This window comes from Schistocerca cancellata, chromosome 12 (genome assembly GCF_023864275.1).
Source record: "Schistocerca cancellata isolate TAMUIC-IGC-003103 chromosome 12, iqSchCanc2.1, whole genome shotgun sequence".
NCBI classification, from domain to species: domain Eukaryota; kingdom Metazoa; phylum Arthropoda; class Insecta; order Orthoptera; family Acrididae; genus Schistocerca; species Schistocerca cancellata.
Genome location: NC_064637.1, coordinates 93839237 through 93856449, shown reverse-complemented (window position 1 = coordinate 93856449; position 17213 = coordinate 93839237). Strand labels below are relative to the sequence as shown.

General features: G+C 46.7%; 1 non-coding gene and 1 pseudogene across 1 annotated transcript; one reads left to right on the top strand and one right to left on the bottom strand.

Moving 5' to 3' along the window:
* Nucleotides 1-1518: 1518 nt before the first annotated feature.
* Nucleotides 1519-1593, bottom strand: Trnat-ggu (transfer RNA threonine (anticodon GGU)). Its single transcript has one exon. It is a non-coding gene; the product is annotated as a tRNA-Thr (tRNA).
* Nucleotides 1594-12752: 11159 nt separating this feature from the next.
* On the top strand, nucleotides 12753-12870 carry LOC126109934 (5S ribosomal RNA; annotated as a pseudogene).
* The last annotated feature ends 4343 nt before the right edge of the window (nucleotides 12871-17213 follow it).

Here is a 17213-nt window from a genome sequence, read left to right as displayed (position 1 = left end):
CTCACTGTTCTCATTCCTGATACTTCTCACTACTTTGGTCTTTCTTTTCTTTCCTCTTAATATGTATTGTGTACTCATTTGATCGTTCATTCCATTTAACAGATCCTGTAATATACATTCGCTGAGGATAGTAATGCTATAACCGAATCTTATCACTGATCCCCTTTCAGTCTCAATTTTTATCCAACCCTTCAACCCTTCTTTTAGTTCAGCCACTGCATCTTCGATGTATAGATTAAATAACAGACGTGAAAGACTACATCCCTCTCTTACACCCTTTTAGATCTGAGCACTTCGTTCTTAGTCATCCATTCTTATTGTTCAGTTTTCCAGTGTCTCCAGGTCTTTCACAAGTGTAAGCTTCCTCTCGTAATTCTTCAACAGCGTATTTGCTATTACTATCTGAAATTTATTACAGAACTAAATTAGCCTTCCTCGTCTCTTATTCATACTGCTTTTCTTTTACTCCTTCTCCTGCAGCCATGTTCCAATTACCCCTCGACTATCAGATTTTCATTTCGCCTTACGTCCTGAATTACACTTTCGGGGCCCTCTTAGACGTTCTAAATATTTCTTCATCTGCTGTTTGCGACTGTAGCAGGCTGGCCGCTGTGACCGAGTGGTTCTAGGCACTTCAGTCCGCAACCAAGCGACTGCTACGGTTGCAGGTTCGAATCCTGCCTCGGGCATTGATGTGCGTGATGTCCGTAGGTTAGTTAGGTTTAAGTAGTTCTAAGTCTAGGGGACTGATGTCCTCAGATGTTCAGTCCCATAGTGCTCAGAGCCATTTGTACCATATGACTGTAGCAGTCGGCGCTAGTACGCTAAACTTTCGAATCTGATGACAACAACCATATCACTGAACTGGCTGCCCTTCTTTCCCATTCAGAAAGATTCCTACTCCAGTTATACCATTGTCTGCCGTTGATATTACCCTATATTCGTCTACCAGAAATCATTATCTTCTATTTCATTTCACTGGCACCCGCAATATCTATATTGAGCTTTTGAATTTTCCATTTTAGATTTTCTAGATGTCTTACTAAGTTCAAACTTCCGATATTCCACGCTCCGACTCGTGGTATATTATCCGTTTGTTGGTTATTCAATGTTTTTCTAATGGTCACCTTCCCCTTCGCAGTACTCTCCCAGATATTCGAATGGGGAACTAATACAGAATCTTTTGCCAATGGCCAGATCATCACGACACTTTTTCAGTCATAGGCCACATGTTCTGTAGTTACATATTGTGTCTTTAAATCAGTGGTTTTCACTGCTTTCTCAGTGCCGTTAATAATTGAGAGGCAGCTTCTAATCCCAAGGGCAAGAGAGTGTCCCGAGCTTCCAATCCCAAGGGCTAGGGAGAGCCCTGAACCTCTGTCCGCTCATTTGCCCTCTTCGACATCCCCGTTGGCAGAACGAGGGTGACTTTTTATGCCGAACGAAATTAGAATTATATTAATACCTTCAGTTGCTGACGGGCGTTGATACGTATCAACGGGGGCAGGTGAAAATGTCTGCCCCGACCGGGACTCGAACCCAGAATCTCCTGCTTACCTGGCAGACGCTCTATCCATCTGAGCCACCGAGGGCACAGAGGATGTGCGACTGCAGGGACTATCTCACTCACACCTCCCGCGAGACCCATATTCTCACCTTGTACGTCTACACGCTACTTTCGTAGTGTCCCTTGTGCGCCGAAAGTCAGCGGCCTCCATTTCTGATGACTTTTATTCAGAATTTAACCTGTGACTACATTCGAAACCCGGCTTTATTTGTCGAGTTATTTATTGTCTGTACAGACATACTCCATTAATTCATTAGTTTGAAGCCTCACAGGATGCATTGTAGGGGAAGGATGCTACGTAAATAAAATGAGTAATAATATCCTCGAATATTGAAATAAATATTTTATTTTCAGTATTACTTGAACATTATCTATTCATTTCAGTACCATAGAAACAGAAATCACAAATATTCACTGTTAATGAAATATTTGAAAAATAAAAACATGTGTCATGGGCCCAACAAGGGGATTTGTTTCTTTCATTGGGCCAGGAAGTTTCTGTAATGGGGCTATAGTGTAATAGCACTTAAATACTACACTTATCTAAACCTACACCTACATCTACACGGATACTCTGCAAATCACATTCAAGTGCCTGGCAGAGAGATCATTGAACCACCTTCACAATTCTCTATTACGCCAATCTCGTATAGAGCGTGGAAAGAATGAACACCTATATCTTTCCGTACGAGCTCTGTTTTCCCTTATTTTATCGTGGTGATCGTTCCCCCCTATGTAGGTCGGTGTCAACAAAATATTTTCGCAATCGAAGGAGAAAGTTGGTGATTGGAATTTCGTGAGAAGATTCCGTCGCAACGAAAAACGTCTTTGTTTTAATCATGTCCAGCCCAAATCCTGTATCATTTTAGTGACACTCTCTACCAACGTGCTGCCCTTCTTTGAACTTTTTCGACGTACTCCGTCAGTCCTATCTGGTAAGGATCCCACACCGCGCAGCAGTATTCTAAAAGAGGACGGACAAGCGTAGTGTTTGCAGTCTCCTTAGTAGGTCTGTTACATTTTCTAAGTGTCCTGCCAATAAAAAGCAGCCTTTGGTTAGCCTTCCCCACAAAATATTCTGGGTGTTCCTTCCAAATTAAGTTATTCGTAATTCTAATACCTAGGTATTTAGTTGAATTTACGCATTTTTGATTAGGCTGATTTATCGTGTAACCAAAGTTTGAGTTCCTTTTAGCACTAATTTGGATGACCCCAAGCTGTTCGTTGTTTAGGGTCAGCTGCCACTTTTCGCACCATTCAGATATCTTTTCTAAATCGTTTTGCAGTCTTTTCTGATCTTCTGATGACTTTATTAGTCGATAAACGACGGCGTCACCTGCAAACAACCGAAGACGGCTGCTCAGGTTGTCTCCAAAACCGTTTGTATAGATAAGGAACAGCAAAGGGCCTGTAACAATACCTTGGGGAACGCCAGAAATCACTTCTGTTTTACTCGATGACTTTCCGTCAATTTACTACGAACTGTGTCTTCTCTGACAGGAAGTCACAAATCTAGTCATATAACTGAGACGATATTCCATAAGCACGCAATTTAACTACGAGCCGCCTGTGTGGTACAGTGTCAAGACTTCCGGGTATCCAGAAATACGGGATCGATCTGAAATCCTTGGTCAATAGCACTCAGCACTTCATGTGAATAAAGAGCTAGTTGTGTTTCACTGGAACGTTGACTGTGTGTCAATAGACCATTTTCTTCGAGGTAATTCATAATGTTCGAACAGAATCCTGATGCATATCGACGTTAAAGATATGGGCCTGTAATTTAGTGGATTACTCCTACTACGTTTCTTGAATATTGGTGTGACCCGTGAAACTTTCCAGTCTTTTGGTACGGATCTTTCGGCGAGCGAACGGTTGCATAAGATTGTTAAGTATGGAGCTAATGCATCAGCATACTCCGAAAGGAACCTAAGTGTCAATAAATTTCATATTTGTAATTTTTAGGAATTTTTGTTGGTATTTGAAATCGGGTACCATATATTGGTAACCAAGAAGACTACAAATTGAACAGTCACACCTTCGAAAGTGTTCGAAGACATTCGACTGATTATCAAAACACGAACTGTTAGAAAACCCCTAATGTAAACCACTACATAAATTTTTTTCATAGTGGCCTACTTGGGCGTAAGATTAGAAACGATCCTTTTGTGGCTTAATCGCACAGTATTGCTTAACAACTCCTAGTCTCTGTCCACAGCACGTAGCTTTATATTGTGAATACGACAAAATGGTGTGAACTTACATTTTCCTACGATGGCTGCGAAATGTTCATCACAACGACGTTTCAATCATTAAGACTAGACAAATAACAAGAATACAGTGCAGATTTTGCTTTTTCTTACTATTGGGCATTGAGTCAAACAGAGCTTGGATGGCGTGTACAGGTACAGCTGCCCGTGAAGCTTCAACACGATACCACAGTCCATCAAGAGTAGTGACTGGCGTATTGTGACGAGTCAGTTGCTCGCCCACCATTGACCGGACGTTTCCAGTTGCTGAGAGATCTGGAGAATGTGCTGGCCAGGGCAGCAGTCGAACATGTTCTGTATCCAGATAGGACCGTACAGGACCTGCATCATGCGGTCGTGCATTATCCTGCTGAAATGTAGGCTTTCGCGGGGATCCAATGAAGGGTGGAGTCACGGGTCGTAACACAAATGAAATTAACGTCCACTGTTCAAAGTGCCGTCAATGCGAACAAGTGGTGACCGAGACGTGTAACTAATGGCACCCCATACCACCACGCCGGGTGATACGCCAGTATGCCGATGACGAATATACGCTTCCAATGTGCGTTTACCGCGATAACGCCAAACACGGATGCGAACATCATGATGCTGTAAACAGAACCTGGATTCAACCGTAAAAATGACGTTTTGCCATTCGTGCACCCACCTTCGTCGTTGAGTACACCATCGCAGGCGCTCCCGTCTGTGATGCAGCGTCAAGGGTAACCGCAGCCGTGGACTCCGAGCTGATAGTCCATGCTACTGCAAACGTCGTCGAACTATTCGTGCAGATGGTTGTTGTCTTGCAAACATCCCCATCTGTTGACTCAGGGATCGAGACGTGGCTGCACGATCCGTTACAGCCATGTGGATAAGATGGCTGCCATCTCGACTGCTAGTGATACGAGGCCGTGGGATCCGGCACGGCGTTCCGTTTTACCCTCCTGAACCCACCGATTCCATAATCTGCTCGCAGTCACTAGATCTCGACCAACACGAGCAGCAATGCCGCGATACTATAAACCGCAATCAAGATAGGCTACAATCCGACCTTTATAAAAGTCGGAAACGTGATGGTACGCATTTCTCCTCCTAACACGAGGCATCACAACAACGTTTCACCAGGCAACGCCGGTCAATTGCTGTTTGTGTATGAGAAATCGGTTGGAAACTTCCCTCATGTGAGCACGTTGCAGGTGTCGCCACCGGCGCCAACCTTGTGTGAATGCTCTGAAAAGTTAATCATTTGCATATCACAGCATCATCTTTCTGTCGGTTAAATTTCGCGTCTGTAGCACGTGATCTTCGTGGTGTAGCAGTTTTAATGGCCAGTAGTGCAGCAACGCTGGTACACTTAATGACCGCTGTCATGGGCCTATGGTCAGAAATCGAGCCGGATCACTGACGGAGTCGATGCATAGGTAGTTACTTTGCCTATATGTTTGTTGACAGGCCTCAGTGGTCGAACTGTACATCTTCTACCAACAGGTGATCGTTCACAACGAAGCCCCACTACTCCACTACCTTTGTCCCATTCCCTATCACAGCTACCGGTTAAATTTTTTTGTGCGTTTCTAAAATCTGGATTGATAGGACACGTAATGTTATCAAACTTCTACCGTACTCTACGTTGCGACCCCACTGTTGGGATCACCTTCAGGAGTCACCTTGTGTCTGCAAATGGCTGAACACTAGAACTATGCGCAAGAGCGTTACAAGATGAACGTAATCAGTTGGATACAAATCTTGAGAAATGTACTGTAGAGCGGTGTTCTTGGGAGAATCCAGAAGTATACCCGTTTTATTGGGTTGGTGCCTAAGTTCATAGCATTCGTCCGTAAGTTTAATAAATCCAACAGATGCACGTAACAAAGACTTTATTTATCAATAATATATTCTCCTTCAGTATTTTCAACAGTCTCCCAAGCCTAGTGCAGCTTTTAGATTCCGCGAGCTGGTTTTGAGGCGAAGAACTCACCGAGCCACGTTCAGAGATGATTTTCATCCGGAAAGGATGTTCCTAGAAGGTTGTTGGATAGAGAGCGGAAAAGGGGAAAATCTGAGGGTGCAAGGTCAAGTGAATATGTTGTGTGTGGAATGATTTCCCACCCCAGCTCCGGTACAGCTTTTATGTCAGTCTAACAGAATGCTGGGGGCCGTTGTCGTGGAGTAGCATCTCTTTGCACAGTCTTCTTGGTCGTTGGTTGCAAGACGTGTCAGTCGTTGACAAAAATTGTCAGCATTGATGGTTACACCTCGGGGAAGCGATTCGTAGCACAACACACTGTCGCTCTTTCACCAGACGCATAACATTATCACAAGCTGCGACATCGTCGCGAGAAAACAGTGACCCGTATATGTAATAAGTTTCCTTTAGTTTACGTCTATGGTCACAAACTTTTTGTTAACAGATTACCGGTTTCGGTCTTTAATGACCATCATCAGATCCGCAGCAAAAATGGGAAAACCATAAATACATTCGCAAATTGTATACAGCTTAAGAACAATACTTCGACCACAATGAAAAGTGGTACTGACAAAATTTACATTTGTGCGCTTTAAATATGAAGAGGCATAAAAACGAAGTCCTAATGTACAGCAGCCATAGTGGCATCGTCAAATGTTAAATGCGGATTCAGCATTCATATTTAAAGCGCACAAATGCAAATTTTGTCAGTACCACTTTTCATTATGGTCTATGTATTGTTCTTAAGCTGTATACAGTTTGCGAGTGTAATTTTGCTGCAGATCTGATGGTGGTCATTAAAGACCGAAACCGTGTAGTGTAACGACGCAAGTTTTGTATAAATGATTTTCTTTTGACATATGACCATGTGCAGACTTCGTCACCTACGTCAGTTACAACACACTTCAAAATTATTTTTAAATTGTCTCTGAATGGTTCTTGAACGAAACTGTAAAACATCATCATTTGAGTCGTATGCGCAGTATTTCGTCACTCAGTCCAATTTGTTTGTGCAAACTTTTTTCGATTTAGATGTCGTTTTGTTTCTTCTCAGAAATTATATTAATGCAAGTTATCTGATTTAACAAATATTAGAACCAGATTGAATAAACTTTCCAGATTCAAACTCGCGATGAACGTTGTCACAATTAATAATCTTGTCAAATAAATTTATAATTCATTAACATAATTTTTCATAAATAAATTCTCGGAACACGTATTTGAATTTTAGCAGTATCCACTAGTTTATTATCTTCCTACATACAGACGTGAACCTGAGTCCTGACAAGAGAGGACTGACCATTTACAACATGATTAAACTTTCTATGACATCATTGTTGTAGAAACATTACAAAATCTTATTTATCCAGTTTTTAGAAGCACGACGCAACAACTCGGTTTCAGGATCTTCTGTTGCTCTTTGGCTGTCGACCCGCGACGTATAGTGGCCAGCAATTTCCTCTCTGGTTCCGGTAGTGAAGATGCTGTCTCCGTTCGTTGCGCCGCCCTCTCCGTACATGAAACATACAAAATTAAATACGAAACTTCAGACAATTCACAACTATTACAAATGTTACAAAAATACGTAAAAAAACACTAAATTAACTTATATTCGCCGGCCGCGGTGGTTTCGCGGTTCTAGGCGCGAAGTCCGGAACCGCGCGACTGCTACGGTCGCAGGTTCGAATCCTGCCTCGGGCATGGATGTGTGTGATGTCCTTAGGTTAGTTAGGTTTAAGTAGTTCTAAGTTCTAGGGGACTGATGACCACAGCTGTTAAGTCCCATAGTGCTCAGAGCCATTTGAACCTATTTAACTTATATTCACCTGCAAACTGGGCTGACACTGGTGGATGGGTGACGCTTCAATTTCGCGTCCCACTACAACCGGTAATGTGTTAACAAAAGGTTTGTGACCATAGACGTAAATTAAAGGAAAATTATCTTTTGTGGATGCGTGTAGGTCTTTCTGCTTTGTTTGAACTCAACAATTCTTCTTTTCTCTGTATGTTATCATAAAGACACCATTTATCATTACCAGTAACTATACAAGACAGGAGTGATCGGTGTTGTTCACGAGGCAACTGATGACGAGCAAGCAGACGATTTTTGTGTTTTTGACTTAGTGTGCTGTATCCATACACCCGATTTTGGAACCTTTCCCCATCGTATGGGAACGTCCCACAATCTTGGAATGATCACACCTGCCAGTTCTTGAGAACAGAGACGTGGATTAACGCGTTTAAAGCATCTTCGCCAAACCGTCAAAGATTTCCTGAACGTAGAGAGTCACTAATGTCAAAACATCCGACCCCGATAGCTGAGCGGTCAGCGCGACAGAATGTCAATCCTAAGGGCCCGGGTTATATTTCCGGCAGGGTTGCAGATTTTCTCCGCTTAGGGACTGGTGTCTTAATCATAATTATTTCATCCCCATCGACGCGCAAGTCGCTGAAGTGGCGTCAAATCGGAAAACGTGCACCCGGCGAACGGTCTACCCGAAGGGAGGCCCTAGTCACACGAGATTTCCAATGTCATAACCATCCTCCCTGAAACAAGATAACGATTTTATTGCCAAGCACTCTGCAGTGGCGTTATCCCCATACACGCCCCATGTGTCTCTGCTTTTCTCCGCTTCTGTCACGGCTCTATTGAACTGAAGCAGAAGAATACGTCGGGCCTGTTCAGATTTCTCCACTAGGCACTCCAATTTCTAGCGTCCACAGCTGAACTACAAATCAAAAATGATAATCAATAAATAAACCAATAGCAACCGGAATCCCAATGTAAAAAACGAAAACGCTATGAGCTTACGCTTCACCCCAGTATTTCCACTGTCCTTCCACCGAACCTACGAGAAGCCTGACATTCGTCGCCTTTTTTTCGGACCCAAATAAGGGAACCCTTGACCCTGAAAACACTCAGAAGGAATCGCACAGATTCTTCACCAGAATATCTCCGTGTTAACACACACCTGTCGACGGACGCACGACCAACGCATCAAACACCCGACTAAGCCTCACCTGCGCCGGTGACCATAAATATTCATCAGCCGGCACTCATTACGCGAGCCGGCGAGGTCTTCATTAGCGGCCCGCCTTTGTTAATGGTGGCGCACCCCGCATTTGTAACGAGAGTCTAGTTACCCGCTGCAAGCTGCGAGGCTCCATTAACGGGGGTCACCGTACGAGATTCGGTGAAAAATAGCCCAGTTCACTGACTTCGCCCATCCGTTCTAATTCTTTTTCCCCTTCAGTACGCATCCTCCGTAAGTAAATCTGTAGAACGAATTGAGGTGATGACTTTCCGCACGCAGATGGTTCAGATTACATGAGGTAATTAATGAGGACTGTGCTTCGCACGAATCAGAGGGTCGGCCGCTGTTGCCGAGCGGTTCTAGGCGCTTCAGTCTGGAACCGAGCGAGCGCTACAGTCGCAGGTTCGAATCCTGCCCCGGGCATGGATGTGTGTGATGTCCTTAGGTTAGTTAGGTTTAATTAGTTCTGATTCTAGGCTACAGATGACCTCAGAAGTTAAGTCGCATAGTGCTCAAGGCCATTTCAACGATTTGAATCAGAAGGCCGGCTGCTGTGGCTGAGCGATTCTAGGCGCTTCAGTCCGGAACCGGGCGACTGCTACGGTCGCAGGTTCGAAATCTGCCTCGGGCATGGATGTGTCCTTAGGTAAGTTAGGTTTAAGTAGTTACTAAGTCTACGGGACTGACGACCTCAGATGTTGAGTCCCATTGTACTTAGAGCCATTTGAACGTATCAGAAGTCTACATATCGAGATTTCGTTTCCTGAAATTGGGGAATATTGGGGCGTTATGTGTGATCGATTATAGTGTTAGGGTCTGCTTGTCAGCACCGTAATTTTCACACTATTGAGTAAAAGATCCAAGGTTAGTCCTCATGCAGTCGCTCTGGGAACGTCTCACGTGTGCTACAAATAGCGTGTCAGGTTGTGTATTCAATTCCACAATGAAGTGATGACTCATAGGAAGCTGGATTGGAGAACCGACTGTCAGACTGCTGAAAGAGATGGCCGAGAGATGGCATTCAATATACCATGAGGTGAAAAGTCATGCGGTACCTCCATATATGGCATCGCACCTCCTCCAGCCCATCGTAGAGCAACAACTTGACGTGGCATGGATTGAACAAGTCGTCGGGAGTCCCCTGCAGAAGAATTGAGCCATGCTGCCTCTAAAGCCGCATTTCATTGCGAAAGTGTTGCCTGTGCATAATTCTGTGCACTAACTGACCTTTCAATTATGTCCCATAAATGTTCGATGAGACGCATGTAGGCTGATCTGGGTCACGAAACCATTCACTCGAAATGTCCATGTCGTATCGGCAGCCGCACAGCAGCAGTCAACTCGGCGCGGCGTGCTACAACACGCGCGGCACACAGCGAGTACCGCTGGCGCCGCACACGATGTCAACAACTGGCGCCAGTGAACGCGTCGTCGCGGGGTTAGCGGCAGCGTACACACCACTATCCATACGGATTACCCTGGTGGCGCTACCCTTGCCACCAGAGTGAGCAACCGTATAAGGGCGCCATCTACCAACACTCTGATTGGCCGGACCTGCGGATTTAAGCGATCTCCCTGAGCCAGTTTAACCAGTTCAACCTTCGCCGATGACTGTGTTACTACCCGGCTGCTGGATTCACGACCGCCGAACCGTACTGTGGCCTCCCTGGCTGGGAACTTGCGACGCGTCGGTATCGACTGGTTGGCAGTGGTTTGGACTTGTATTTTCTACTAGTGACTCAGATTTCTCCTTGGCGCTACAGACAGCGAAGTGTTGGGTAGTCGAGTGACTGAAGGTCAAATAAATTTGACCATCACGGAATATTTGTTGTTTTATAGTGCGGACATAACAGTCCATAATGTGCTTCTCACTAATCATGAACAAATGTGACCCGGTGGCATGGCGCATTGTCATTCATAAAACCTCCATTGATTGGTAACATCAAGTCCATGAATGGCTGTAAATGATCTTCAAGTAGTCGAACATAACCATTTCCAATCAATGTTCGGTTTAGCTGGAACAGAGGATCAAGCTTATTCCATGTAAACACAGCGCACAGTATTGTGGAGCCAGCAGTAGCACGCACAGTGCTTTGTTGACAACTTGGGTCCGTGCGTTCGTGGGGTCTGCGCCACACTGAAACCCTACCGTCAGCTCTTAGTAACTGAAATCAGCTCATCCGACCAGACCTCGGACTTCCAGTCGTCTAAGACCCAATCGATACGGTCACTAGCGCTGGAGACGCGCTGCAGGCGATGTCGTGCTGTTAGCAAAACTAGTCGCGTCGGTCGTCTGCAGCCAGAGCCCACTAATGTCAAATTTCGCTGCATGTCCAAATGGATACCTTCATCGTACGTTCCACAATAATTTATGCGGTTGTCCGCGGCTCGTGGTCTTGCGGTGGCGTTCTCGCTTCCCGTCCACGGGGTCCCGGGTTCGATTTCCGGTGAGGTCGGGGATTTTCTCTGCCTCGAGATGACTGGCTGTTGTGTGTCTATCATCATTTCATCCTCATTGACTCGCAAGTCACATCGGCATTCCGGGAAACGAACGTGTGGATCGGTTGGCCAAGCAGGCCACCACTTCGCCACCCCTGGAGCTCGGTGTCGTGAAAAGAGACCTCCGTACAGCCCTACATCGCAAGGTCCGCGATGTCTGGAGCTCTGAATGGTCTGTCCCGAACACGCCAAATAAGCTCCGCACGGTCAAGTCGTCCACGGCCGTCTGGAACTCATCCTTGAGGGGCACGCGTAGGGACTCAGTGGTTCTCTGCCATCTCCGAATTGGACATACGCGGTTGACCCTCAGCTATCTCCTTCGCCGTGAGAACCCACCCAATTGTCGCTGTGATGCAGGGCTGGCAGTGGTCCATCTTCTGATGGACTGCCCCCTTTTAGATCCCTTGCAGCAGTCCTTTAATGTAACAGCTGCAGTTCCTTTAATTCTCGGTCATGACGCCTCTATACCTGACTCAGTTTTACGTTTTATCAGTGCAGCTGCGTTTTATCACTCGCTCTAGTGTGGGCTCTCTTGCATGATTTCTCAGACTGCACCCCCTCCAGCGACTTTTAATTGTGACGTGGATACCAAAATACTGTCTCCTATGGTAACAAGCTGTGTTGGTATCTCTATCAACGCTTTCCAGCTGGAGGTTCTTCGTTTGTCTTTGAGTGGTTGACATTTTACCTGATCCATCAACCACTGTAGTCTGTTTTACTCTAGTCAACTATTTGTTTTGCTCCTTTTAAGTGTCCTCTATTTTGTGTTACTGCGGTGTTCATTTTAGCTCTGTACCCCTTGGTGTTCCCTCCCTCTGGGTGCAGAGGTTACGCTCTTACTGTATGGGCCTTTCACAGGTATGTCTGTTTGGAACTGGGGACTGACGACCTCGATGTTCAGCCCCCATTAAACCCCAAAACCAAGCACTCGCAAGTCGTCACCGTAGTGAAGTTAAAGAACTTATGGAGCGGCGGCCGAACCGCTCCACGAGGGGTCTCCAGGCCACCAATGCCATACGCTCACTTCATTTCATTTCTGCGGTTATTTCAGTTACTGTTGCTTGTCTGTTAGCACTGACAGCTCTACGCAAACGCCGCTGCTCTCGGTCGTTAAGTGAAGACCGTCGGCCAGTGCGGCATCCGTGGTGAGCAGTAGTACCTGAAAGATGGTATTCTTGGCCCACCTTTGGCACTGTGGATCTCGGTATGTTGAATTCTCCACCGATTTCCGAAATGGAATGTCTAGTTGCTGCTACCATCACGCTTCCAAGGTATGTTAATTCCGTCGTGCGGCTATATTCACGTCGGAAACCTTTTCACATGAATCACCTCAGTACAATGCACTGCCCTTTTATACCTTGTGTTGTCGACACTACCGCCATCTGTGTATGTGCATATCGCTATCCCGTGATTTTAGTCACAGTGTTATCTTCTGTGCCAACGGCCTTGCCGCAGTGGTAACACCGGTTCCCGTCAGATCGCCGAAGTTAAGCGCAGTTGGGCTGGGCTACTACTTGGATGGGTGACCATCCAGTCTGCCGAGCGCTGTTGGCTAGCGAGGTGCACTCAGCCCTTGTGAGACGAACTGAGGAGCTACTTGACTGAGAAGCAGCGGCTCCGGTCTCGTGAACTGACATACGGCCGGGAGAGCGGGGTGCTGACCACTTGCGTACATCCAATGACGCCTGAGGGCGGAGGATGACACGGCGGCCAGTTGGTACTGTTGGGCCTTCATGGCCTGTTCGGACGGAGTTAGTTTTAGTTATCTTCAGTGATATCTAAGTATATGATGGCTGAGAAATTTTTATATACACTCCTGGAAATTGAAATAAGAACACCGTGAATTCATTGTCCAGGAAGGGGAAACTTTATTGACACATTCCTGGGGTCAGATACATCACATGATCACACTGACAGAACCACAGGCACATAGACACAGGCAACAGAGCATGCACAATGTCGGCACTAGTACAGTGTATATCCACCTTTCGCAGCAATGCAGACTGCTATTCTCCCATGGAGACGATCGTAGAGATGCTGGATGTAGTCCTGTGGAACGGCTTGCCATGCCATGCCTCAGTTGGACCAGTGTTCGTGCTGGACGTGCAGACCGCGTGAGACGACGCTTCATCCAGTCCCAAACATGCTCAATGGGGGACAGATCCGGAGATCTTGCTGGCCAGGGTAGTTGACTTACACCTTCTAGAGCACGTTGGGTGGCACGGCATACATGCGGACGTGCATTGTCCTGTTGGAACAGCAAGTTCCCTTGCCGGTCTAGGGATGGTAGAACGATGGGTTCGATGACGGTTTGGATGTACCGTGCACTATTCAGTGTCCCCTCGACGATCACCAGTGGTGTACGGCCAGTGTAGGAGATCGCTCCCCACACCATGATGCCGGGTGTTGGCCCTGTGTGCCTCGGTCGTATGCAGTCCTGATTGTGGCGCTCACCTGCACGGCGCCAAACACGCATACGACCATCATTGGCACCAAGGCAGAAGCGACTCTCATCGCTGAAGACGACACGTCTCCATTCGTCCCTCCATTCACGCCTGTCGCGACACCACTGGAGGCGGGCTGCACGATGTTGGGGCGTGAGCGGAAGACGGCCTAACGGTGTGCGGGACCGTAGCCCAGCTTCATGGAGACGGTTGCGAATGGTCCTCGCCGATACCCCAGGAGCAACAGTGTCCCTAATTTGCTGGGAAGTGGCGGTGCGGTCCCCTACGGCACTGCGTAGGATCCTACGGTCTTGGCGTGCATCCGTGCGTCGCTGCGGTCCGGTCCCAGGTCGACGGGCACGTGCACCTTCCGCCGACCACTGGCGACAACATCGATGTACTGTGGAGACCTCACGCCCCACGTGTTGAGCAATTCGGCGGTACGTCCACCCGGCCTCCCGCATGCCCACTATACGCCCTCGCTCAAAGTCCGTCAACTGCACATACGGTTCACGTCCACGCTGTCGCGGCATGCTACCAGTGTTAAAGACTGCGATGGAGCTCCGTATGCCACGGCAAACTGGCTGACACTGACGGCGGCGGTGCACAAATGCTGCGCAGCTAGCGCCATTCGACGGCCAACACCGCGGTTCCTGGTGTGTCCGCTGTGCCGTGCGTGTGATCATTGGTTGTACAGCCCTCTCGCAGTGTCCGGAGCAAGTATGGTGGGTCTGACACACCGGTGTCAATGTGTTCTTTTTTCCACTTCCAGGAGTGTATTTTAATAAGTACTACTTTATAATTTCCAATAATGGTGTACATTTGGCGCAGGCAACGATACAAAAGCGAGCGGACTCGTTCGAAACTAGTCACAATTGTGAATGAGTAAGCATCTGTGACAGGAAGCTAAATAAATACGAGCAATAGCTAGTCAGTATTGCCGCACCTCAAAACTGTCATATACCTCTGCAGCAAGGAAATAGGGCTGACGTTGGCGATATATTACTATTGTGAGAGACGCCAAGCAATATACAAACACACACACACACACACACACACACACCATACAAGACAGGAATGCCCCACACAGGGGGAGGGTAGGAAGGCAGTAATGAAACGCGCCAACATTTGTGCAGAGGGAGGTCTGGCCCCAAGCAGTGGCAGGCGTTCTGGGCGGTGATTGGCACGTGCGTGGCATCAACACTCAGTAGGGGCGAACACTCGGCGCGCCAATGATTACGTTCCTCCTCTGGGACGAAGCACCCTCCACTCTCCGCTGCGTGCGCCGTTGCCCTGCTGCTACAGACTGCTTCCTTCTTCCTTCTCAAGAAAAGTTGGAATCCGTTTTTACAACTGACCTCTCTGTTCTCCATCTTGCTATTACAAAATGTTATCGCTAATAATTCTTTTGTATCCATCGTAGCGTGTTTCCGTCTATATTTGAGGGCTAGTCTCAGGAATTAATGAATGAACTTTGACACGGTTTTCACTAATAGGCATACTGCATTACGAGGGACGTTTATGCACGATGTTTCCGACACACTTCGGGGAGATATGGCAGGTGTCTTGAGGAACAAAATGAGGATGGGACCACGTGTCCGGAAACGTCATCCGACGACGCTACATAGAGTTGAAGTTACAGGCGTCTGCGTGTGAGTGGACGAATAATTGAATAACAGATACTGTACTTATGCACTGAAGAGCCAAAGAAACTGGTACACCTGCATAATATCGTGTAGGGCACCCGCTAACAGGCAGAAGCGCCGTATCGCGACGTGGCATGGACTCGACTAATGTCTTTAGTAGTGCTGAAGGGAATTGACACCATGAATCCTGCAGGGCTGTCCATAAATCAGTAAGAGTACTGTGGTGAGGGGGGGGGGGGGGGAGGGAGGAAATCTCTTCTGAACAGCACGTTACAAGGCATCCCAGATATGGCTAATAATGTTCATGTCTGGGGAATTTGGAGGTCAGCGGAAGTGTTAAACTGAGAAGAGTGTTCCTGGAGCCACTCTGTAGCAATTCTGGACGTTTGGGGTGTCTCATTGTCCTACTGGAATTGCCCAAGTCCGTCGGAATGCACAATGTACATGAACGGATGCAGGTGATCAGACAAGATGGTTACGTACGTGACACCTGTCATAGACCTGTATCTAGACGTATCAGGAATCCCATATCCTCCAACTGCACACACCCCACATCATTACAAAGCCTCCACCAGCTTCAACAGTCCCTGCTGACATGCAGGCTCCATGGATTCATGAGGTTGTCTCCATACCCGTACACGTCAATCCGCTAGATACAATTTGAAACGAGACTCGTCCGACCAGGCAACATGTCTCCGGTCACCAGAAGTCCAATGTAGGTGTTGACGAGCCCAGGCGACGCGAAAAGCTTTGTGTCGTGTAGTCATCAAGGGTACACGAGTGGGCCTTCTGCTCTGAAAGCGCACATCGATGACATTTCATTGAACGGATCGGATGCAGACACTTGTTGATGGACTAGCATTGAAATCTGCAACTATTTGCGGAAAGGTTGCACTTCTATCACATTGAACGATTCTCTTCAGTCTTCATTGGTCCCGTTTGTGGCATTTTTTTCCGTCCACAGTAATGTCAGAGATTGACGTTTTACCGGATCCCTGATATGGACGGTACACTCGTGATATGATCGTACGGGTACATCCGCTCTTCACCCCTACCTAAGAGATGCTGTGTCCTATTGCTCGTGCGCCGATTATAACACTACGTGGGATCTCACATAAATCGTGGTGACCTGCCTTTGTAGCAGCAGTAACCGTTCTAACAACTGTGACAGACACTTAACATACGCGTTGCCGACCGCCGCGCCGTATTGATTGTGTCTGTTTACACATCTCTGTATGTGAATACACGTGCCTATACCAGTTTCTTTGGTGCTTCAGTGTACTTAAATGCATCGTGCTATGTTAATCGCTATCACAAATGTTTACTAAATGTTTTAAATCCCATTTTTCTTTTAACCATTGCATTGTATTACAAGAACTTCAATTAAATTTCATATAGCTCGTTACAAAGATGCACCGCATTTGGAAAAGATCGTCTCTATAATGCACGTTCACCTATCCATGCCACTTCCGTGTCAATATTTACACCATATCATCTGAGTGGTAGATGAACTACTACATCACAATTCCAATGCACACTGAAGTGTCTAGCAGAGGGTTCATAGAACCAACTTGACACTGTTTCCGTTTTACTCTCGAACAGCACGCGGGAGAAATGAACAATTAAGTCTTTCCGTGAGAGCCCGGATTATTCTTATTTTACAGCGCCGATTACTTCTCCCTTGGTAGCTGGGTGTCAACAAAGTATTTTTGAATTCGGTGTAGAAAGGTGGAGATTTAAATTTCGTGAAAAGATATCGCCGCAATGAAAAACGCATTTCTTTTCATGACTGCAATCCCAGCCAACG